The following is a 9,792-nucleotide window of genomic DNA, read 5'->3' as shown; positions in this document are numbered from 1 at the left end:
TTACAGCGCGCATAAAAATAATAAGGTGAGTGTTTCATATGGTTATACAGTGTAATAAATAACGGACGGGAAAGAGAACGCTCAGCAGAATGGAGGCCCAGGATTTCTATCATATAATGGAGGCCCTGGATTCTATCATATAATGGAGGTTCTGGATTCTATCATATAATGGAGGCCCAGGATTTCTATCATATAATGGAGGCCCTGGATTCTATCATATAATGGAGGCCCTGGATTCTATCATATAATGGAGGCCCTGGATTCTATCATATAATGGAGGTTCTGGATTCTATCATATAATGGAGGCCCAGGATTTCTATCATATAATGGAGGCCCTGGATTCTATCATATAATGGAGGCCCTGGATTCTATCATATAATGGAGGCCCTGGATTCTATCATATAATGGAGGTTCTGGATTCTATCATATAATGGAGGTTCTGGATTCTATCATATAATGGAGGCCCAGGATTTCTATCATATAATGGAGGCCCTGGATTCTATCATATAATGGAGGCCCTGGATTCTATCATATAATGGAGGTTCTGGATTCTATCATATAATGGAGGCCCAGGATTTCTATTTTATAATGGAGGCCCTGGATCTCTATCATATAATGGAGGCCCAGGATTTTATCATCGAATAGAGTCCCTGGATTTCTATTATAGAATAGAGTCCCTGGATTTCTATTATAGAATAGAGTCCCTGGATTTCTGTTAAAAAATACACTTTGGGTTGTCTGCCACCCGTATCTTAGTGCATCTGTCCAGCTGCTGTGAACAAGATTCAACAGACACAACTAACATGAAGTAACATCCCAGGACAGAGGTGTTATAGATGCACAACATTTATCAGACATCATTTGATAAAATTGGTGCACAATATGCAGTAATGCAGTCACCAGAAGGGCTGTGAAGTTGGAGTCGTAAAGTCAGTCATGCCCCGGAAGGAACCGAAAGGGGCAAAACCTGGGTCGGGCAACATGCTGTTGGCGTCTAAGACATCTGATTTTATTCAATGCTCATTTTAAACAAATGTTTGTGACTATATGGAAATAAAACTTCTTTTAATGATGATACTGAGATGATCTGCAATAGGTTGTGTATGTGCCTGTTTTTATAGACCTCTGCGGATGCTGTAAACTCTGTTGGAGGAGTACGTAGAAAACGCAGTGTGAATAACGGCAAAGGAGGGGATGTTTCCTTTTCCTGGAAAGTCTTTCAGGTCAGTTTCGAAGGGGGTGAGACCCGAATAATAGATCTACATCAATGTTAAGGAGAGTTGAGAATCTTTTTATTTAATACAGTATTGACTTGATGATTTGTGATTAATTTAATTTGTGATAAAGTGGACCTACAACGACTCCACAAGTATATAGTAAATTATAATAATTATGAAATTTACTTTTAAATATTTGTTTAATTACTGACGTAAGGATTTAGGCCATGGGTAAAAATAATTTATTGGTCCAAGGGCCATATTCTCATACTGCTCAACTTTATGGTGCCGCATCACTAACAAGTACCCTTGATGTTCTGTACACTATGGCCCAGATTTATCAATAGTGAGGCAACCTGTACAGGGTGCAGCAGATTATTGAATACTAGCGCATGGTATTCAATTATCTGGTGCACCCTGCACTACTCAGGAAGTGTGCACATTTTTTTAGATGCACCTTTAAAATACAGAGGTGCATTTACTTACCCATCCGGAGGAGTTCACAGAAAGTGCATTGTCCAACGATAATGGACTCTGCCGCAATTCACTAAGATCGTGCGCCCGATATCCTGCATGTGTCGCTTCCCCATTTGAAAGTTAAATCCTGCCCTCAGTCCGATTCAGTCGGATCGTCCTATGGCACACCCCCCAATTTCTGTTGCAAGAAAGCCAGCGCAGCTGCACCACAATCCGATCGCATGCGACACAATCCCCTGTTAAATATCTGTTACAGCCGCGCAAAACCCGAAAACGGTGGAAAGTCCGACAAAAGTGCGTCCGTGGTCCCTTAGTAAATAAGCCCCACAGTGTGCAACACGATTCGCTGTATTAAATGTGTCACAAACTCCACCTAAGCAGCAACTTAGGTGCAAGATTTTCCGTCTTGTCGGACATAGAGCAGCCGCGACACAAAACTGGCACAGACAATTCTCTGGACAATTCCAACTGGACAATTGGACTGGAGTTGGACAATTCCTTCTTTTCACTGCAAAGTCAGACAGAATAGATCTGGGCCACAGTGTTTGCAGATAATTAGTGTAACGATTGTAGACCAATTACACATGGGCTACCCCAAGGGTGCGGTCACGCGGTGTGTTCTTGGTTCATTCTTGGGGCATTCCTGGTGCGTTTTTGGTGCGTTTCCATTTTCACAGTTACTTACACTTCCAGGCACTGGAGTGTAATGAAGAAATACGGATTCAAACCAGTCAAATGCATGGTAAACATGAAAAAATGCAGTTTTGTAATGCCCCAAAGCATTACAATGTAATATATACAGTGTCGCCCCTTTATTTAAAATGTACAGTTGCTTCCAAATTATAATAGTGTCTGTCATGAATTATTATAATAGCAATTTACATACATAATTCACCAGACCTAAGCTTAATTCATAAATACAGCACCAGCATAGAGTTCAATACATTAGTACAGTACTTGAACTGAGCTTCATACAGAAACACAGCACCAGGACAAATTCCAGCTCCCTATATACATTAATATAGTATGCCAAATGATTTGACATATGTACAGAGCCCTCTAATTTACATGTATATACAATACCCCCACAATAAAGTAATACATGCATACCCCCCTTTTTATTTATACAGTCATGGCCAAAAGTTTTGAGAATGACACAAATATTATATTTTCACATGATTTGTTGCCCTCTGGTTTTTATGTGTGTTTGTCAGATGTTTTTATCACATACAGAAATACAAGTGCAATCATATTATGAGTAACAAAAGCTTTTATTGACAGTTATAAGGAGTTAATGCAGCAAGTCAATATTTGCAGTGTTGTCCCTTCTTCTTCAGGACCTCTGCAATTCTCCCTGGCAGCTCTCAATCACCTTCTGGACCAAATCCTGACTGATAGCCGTCCATTCCTGCACAATCACTGCTGCATTTTGTCACAATTTGTTGGATTTTGTTTCTCCACCCGTCTCTTGATGATTGACCACAAGTTCTCAATGGTATTAAGATTTGGGGAGTTTCCAGGCCATGGACCCAAAATCTCTATGTTTTGTTCCCCGAGCCATTAAGTCATCACCTTTGCTTCATGGCAAGGTGCTCCATCATGCTGGAAAACGCATTGTTGATCACCAAACTGCTCTTGGACGGTTGGGAGAAGTTGTCTCTTGGAGGACATTCTGGTACCATTCTTTATTCATGGATGTGTTTTTAGGCAAGACTGTGAGAGAGCCGATTCCCTTGGCTGAGAAGCCGCCCCACACATGAATGGCTGCAGGATGCTTTACAGTTGGCATGAGACAAGACTGGTGGTATCGCTCACCTGGTCTTCTCCAAACAAGCTGTTTTCCATAATGGTTCAAACAATCAGAAAGGGGATTCATCAGAGAAAATGACTTTCCCCCAGTCCTCAGCAGTCCACTCCCTGTACCTTTTGCAGAATATCAGTCTGTCCCTGATGTTTTCTGGAGAGAAGTGGCTTCTTTGCTGCCCTCCTGGACACCAGGCCTTGCTCCAAGAGTCTCCGCAGTCTCACAGTGCGTGCAGATGCCTCACACCTGCCTGCTGCCATTCCTGAGCAAGCTCTGCACTGCTGGTAGCCTGATCCCCAAGCTCAAACACTTAAGAGATGGTCCTGGCGCTTGCTGGTCCTTCTTGGGCACCCTGGAGCCTTTTTGGCAACAATGGAAGCTCTCTCCTTGAATTCCTTGATGATGTGGTAGATTGGTGACTGAGGTGCAATCTTTTTTCTAGCTGCGATACTCTTCCCTGTTAGACCAGTTTTGTGAAGTGCAATGATGACTGCACGTGTTTCTTTAGAGATAACCATGGTTAATGTGATGAAGTTTAAAAACATGATAATAATTCCCCCAGTATATATGTGTCCAGCACACTGCCCCTAGTATATAGGTATATACCATACCGCCCCCAGTATATAGGTAGCCAGCAAATTGCAGCCTCCTGGTATACAGGTATCCAGCACACTGCAACCCCAGTATATAGGTATACAAAACACTTAAGATAGGTAGCTAGCCCAGGGCCATCACCCATCCCAGAAGAAACAGGCCTGATGGTGTGCGTCAGATGTTCTTAAAGGGAACCTGTCACCAGGAGAGCCATTTTTAGCACTCCCCCTGTCCCCACAGAGCATAGTACATACACTGCCAAAGTGTTTTTGTATAAAAAATTGGTTTTACAGAAAAAAAGATATGTTATATTGTACCTTTCATTAGCATCTGCTGTGTGACTAGGCAGTTGTCTTTTGGGAGGAGCTGGAAAGGAGCAGTTCCCCCTTCACCCTTGGGATTCAGCTTCTCCATGTGACCTTTTCAAATATATGAAAACACCCATCACTGGGCTTAGTGACGCCCCCTGCTCCTCTACAGCCAATCCCGAGTGTGGAGAGTTATTTATATATTTGAAAAGGTCACATGTTTCCCAAAGGTGGGGGGGAACTGCCCCTTTCCAGCTCCTCCCAAAAGGCAACTGCCTAGTCACACAGCAGATGCTAATGATATATATATATATAACATATCTTTTTTTCTGTAAAACCAATTTTTTATACAAAAACACTTTGGCAGTGTATGTACTATGCTCTGTGGGAACTTGGGGGAGTGCTAAAAATGGCTCTCCTGGTCACAGGTTCCCTTTAAGTGTCAGGGTCCTACAGAGGGGACTATAATATTCATAGATTTTTGGCATTTTGGTTATGGACATTTAGTAGGTTGTGGATTGCTAATAATTATTGTAATAATAATTATGCTTCAAATCTTCTTCTGTGCCCAACATATGTACATTAGATCACAAGTGAATAAGATTATAGGTGAACCTCCAGTACACATAATATTAGAGCATTAATTCAGCCATTAATACTAAAAAACATATTATATAACATTTTTATGTTGCCCAATACATGGCAATTTTACATAGCATCCTATCTGCAGGCAGCATGTTAAAGAGCAGGGGGAGCTGAGTAGATACAATGGGGCCTATACAATGGGGCCTATTTGCAAGTAGCATGTTATAGAGCAGGAGGAGATGAGCAGAGTGTAAATAGTGTCCTATCTGCAGGCAGCATGTTATAGAGCAGGAGGAGCTGAGCAGATAGGGTTACCCAATGGACTCATATGCACACAATGAGCAGAGCCTTTTAAATGGGTAAATGACAAGTTGTACTGAATCTTTTCGCATAAAACTATTTCAACGTGACCGGTTCCCTTCAAACTACAGAAAATAAATTAAACAATGCATGAAATTCCATGAAATTAGACTTTTTCAGAAGTCATTGCATTTGAGCTGTCAGTCACATGTGACAGGTGCAGAGCAGTGATGATTTATTGCGTACTTTGTACTTTGTGCAGTATTTAGCAGAGTATACTGCCCCTTGCGCTCAGTAGCCAGTTCTTGTCTCCTATAGGTCATAATGCCCCAAAATAGCCACCTGCTGACTTTTTAGGTCTTTGGTGTTTTGTCCGATTTGCGTGACATAAGCGCTATTGTAAACGGAACGACACTGAGTTCTGCAAATGTAGTCTATGCTGCACTGATGCTTGAAATCAGGTACCATCCAGGGAAGCTGCTGTTAAAAATTTAATACACCTTCACTAATTATAGTTTGTGCGCCATTGTGTAAAGTTTGATTGCACGTTCCTTCCACTAATCGCTCCCACTCCGAAGAATGGAGAGCAGTCACCGGTTTCCTAGCCATGGATTCTTGGGTGCACCGCTCAACAGTCTCATTTGTATTCAGCTCTCTGAAAAACAGCGATAAGAAGCCAAAAACTCCCAGGAAACGGCACCAATGAAACCCGACACTCCAAAGGCGAGATATTTATAGAAACAAAATATCAGCATTTTCCACATTTACACACAGCAATTTTGCTTCTTTGTACGCTGTGAAAAGAGCAGTGGTGGCACGCATTCATTTACATCACGCCTCATATTCCAGTCCGGAACACAATGTCTGCGGGAAGCTTTTGAGTTTAGTCAAAATGACAGATTAACTAACCCCACTCCGAAATCCATACTGAACGTGGTGAGCAAAGACAATGAGCGGGGACAGAGAGGTTAATGAAGCGAGGGTTTTCTGGCTTCTTTAACAAAAGTTCGAGCCAATGACTGAAGGATATTCGCCGCAGCTAATATGGGCTCAGGCTTTATTCCTGGGATTGTCATTTTAAGATGAATAACTTATCCAAGGAAGCTGTAAATGGGCGAGAAACACGTAGGAAATAATGTGACCCAATTTCTTCTCTATAAGGATGTGATAAGGGCCTGGAGTTGAAGTGTAAACATAACGGTAAACGATACATTGACAAAGGTGACCAAAAAGATTTGATTTTCCCTTTATAATATGCATGATATGTATAATAATTCTTATGTTTTGGAATGTGGGAAGAAACCGGAGGACCCGGAAGAAACTCACACAAACATGGAGAGAACATACAAACTCTTTGCAGATGTTGACCTGGAAGGGACTTGATCCCAGGTCCCCAGCGCTGATAATCACTAAGGCACCGTGCTGCCCTATAAATATATAGAGGATGTGCACAAGTCAGCCAAAAGTGGCCCCTTTCTATAAATCCAAAATAATAAGATATTACCCGAGGACCACAAATTAATTTAACATTAAAAAAAAAAACTGTGAAATGGTTTAGTTTCCTGGGACATAAATGGTGCAACTTTAAATTATAGAAATTCCAACAGCCTCTGGCATGTTGTCAAAAATGCCTTTGTTGTGCATCTAAATAATTCCAGTACTTCCATTCTTTAACATTACCTGGCTCCCTGCCAGCAGCATGTGGTGAGTCCAGGGGTGGGCAGTTCAAATGAGAATTGCTTGTAGCAGTAACATAAGCAAGGAGAGAGTGTAGGGAAGAGGCTGAGGGTGGGGAAGGGCAATGATTGAGGATGAGAAAATGAGAAATTGAAGGGAAGATGACTCGTGCCATTTGAACTCCCCCCAGGGACTCACCACACACTGCTGACAGGGAGCCAGGTGATGTTAAAGAAACAGTTAAAAAGCTTTGGAATGATTCCTGACGACAGGTTGAAAAATTAAACTGAAGATTCTGTTTGGATTTGGGTACGGAACTGGAATACTCACCCCCACTGGTAACGCTATTTTCCTGATGACTATTGCTCCCTGATGGGCAGCATTTAAAGAGTTAACAATCAGTGCCAGCACTCATTGCTGCCTAAAATAAATTCTTACATGTGTTTTTTGAGCAACCTTTATTTCTATATAAAATAATAGACCTAAATAAAAATCACGCAGACGTCAATAAGCAATATCCAAATTTTTATGCAACTTTTTATAACCATCAAATTGTTTTTTCTTTTCGTTGAGTGAAGAAAAGCTTGACATTTCCCTCTAAATACAATCCATGTTGGATAATTAGCTTTTTCCTTTGATACATTTTTATCATCACTACCGTAGAAATATTCCGAGTTCCTTTGTCTCCATTGACGTAGGAGACTGTGAAAATTTTTAACATGAATGGCGCCAAGTATGGCTGCAGGAGCTATCTGAGATAAATCACTATTCCCCATGACGTGGTTGAGTAACCTTCAGGTGCAAGAAACCCAGCTATTTATATTTGTAGTGAAACCTAAAACCCCGCCATGTCTGTTTTTTCCAAACTCAGTCTTATGTCAGCAAATGTCCAGGTGGCTGAGATCTATAAAGAGGTGGAGAGTTACCCGTGCCAGCTGTTAGGGGACTATCTCAATTTTTGTTCTTGTTGAAAACTGTTATATCTTTAGAAAAGCACCCAGAGCAGGTGTCCACGAGCCGGCGGGAAGAGGGGAAGCTACATCCACATCACCGCACCTGGAGACCAGAAGAAAAGCATGCAAGGAATTAAAAACAGGGTCAAAGGGGCCCCGGATAACTCCTATCACAGGATATTGAAGTCCCGAGACTATGACATAGAGTTAGATCTGAAAAACCGCAATAAATATGTTTTTGTTTCTTTTATAAAAATGCCAAAATTATACAAAAACAGAGCCACAGCTAACCAGGCTATGAAACAAGTATTATATCATATTACAGGCGGTCCCCTACTTAAGAACACCCGATTTACATACGACCCCTAGTTACAAACGGACCTCTGCGTGTTGGTAATTTACTGTACTTTAGCCCTAGGCTACAATAATCAGCTATAGCAGTATAGACATCTCAGGTGTCTGCAGTGAAGGTTTATTGTTAATCCTGGTTTTTATGACAACCCAACATTTTTAAAATCCAATTGTCACAGAGACCAAAAAATCATTATGTCTTAGGCTACAATTTTAATATATATAGTTCCGACTTACATACAAATTCAACTTGAGGACAAACCTACGTACAGAACCTATCTTGTATGTAACATGGGGACTGCCTGTATATTAAATTTTTGCTCAATTTTAAAGGAAATCTACAATCATAATCCATCATGATAAACCAGGGGCACTTACTCATAGATCCAGGCACCGGGACTGTGGTAATCTTCTTATATTTGTTATACTTTGCCTCCTTCCTTCTACAATCAACTTTTATTATTATTCCAAAGAGCCTGAAAAAGGTTCTAGGGGGCTGTTACCAGAGCCCCTCCACTTTGCAGTTTCACCGGCTGTTTCCCTGTCTCCATTTCCTCCCTCTTACCACTTCCACGCCCTGCTGTAATCTCTACCAATGGGAAGTGGGAGTGTTGCTGCACAGTGTAGCAGCCTGTGAAGCTGCAGCGTGGAGGGGCTTTAATAACGCATCCAGAGCCCTTCTGGCTCATTATCTGCAGTTCTCAGTGGTAATTAATTAACTTATTGCTTATTTTTATCTATGATATTTCTTTCCTCCGTCTATTTTTAATCAGCAAGGTTGTATTGATTGCTGTAACAAGCATTTTATTTCCCTTTCACTGGGTATAACCACATATAATTATGGGGACATTCATCTAGGCAGAAAACTGACATACAAGCCTTGAAAGAATCCCTGCAAACTAGCAGGTATTGGGATTGAAGGGGATAGTGCAACAGAGTGAGGGGGTAAGTGGCGTTCCTGCCCGATGCCTGTTACCTGCTCTGGAGTGGGTTATAGTACAATTCAAAGCCACCTCCGTAATTCCAGATAGAGGAAAGTTGCTTATTTCCATCCTCCTCCTCTCCATCCAGGACTAGTAGAGGAGTATAATAAAAGTGGTTTAGTCGGTAGCCCGGGACCCAAGCCGTCCAGGTGGCCCATCGCCACCCCAACCATCCACCAAATTTAATACTAACAAACACTTTCATCCATGAATCCCTCCTACATCTGTTCCTGTTTTCAAGACACATGTACACAAGTGCCATTTCAGGACTTTTGAAGGTCCTCCAAAGGTCCTGAAACCACAAATTAAAAGCAGGCAGGAGGGACACATCCTCCATTCCCCAAGAAGCTGATTTTAGGACCAGATGTAGGAAGTGATTTGTAGGAGCTATAATATTCATACAGCCCAGGGTCCATGGCAGCCTTACTCCGCTCCTGTCCAGGACTGCATTTTGTCTGTGCTCTTCAGTCCTAATAGGAGGCAGCATCCCTGTGCGATACAACGACCTAGTGGACACAATAATTATCTCTCCTCCAAAACAGA

This window comes from Engystomops pustulosus, chromosome 1, assembly GCF_040894005.1.
Source record: "Engystomops pustulosus chromosome 1, aEngPut4.maternal, whole genome shotgun sequence".
Taxonomy (NCBI): Eukaryota; Metazoa; Chordata; class Amphibia; order Anura; family Leptodactylidae; genus Engystomops; species Engystomops pustulosus.
This window is presented reverse-complemented; position numbering follows the sequence as displayed.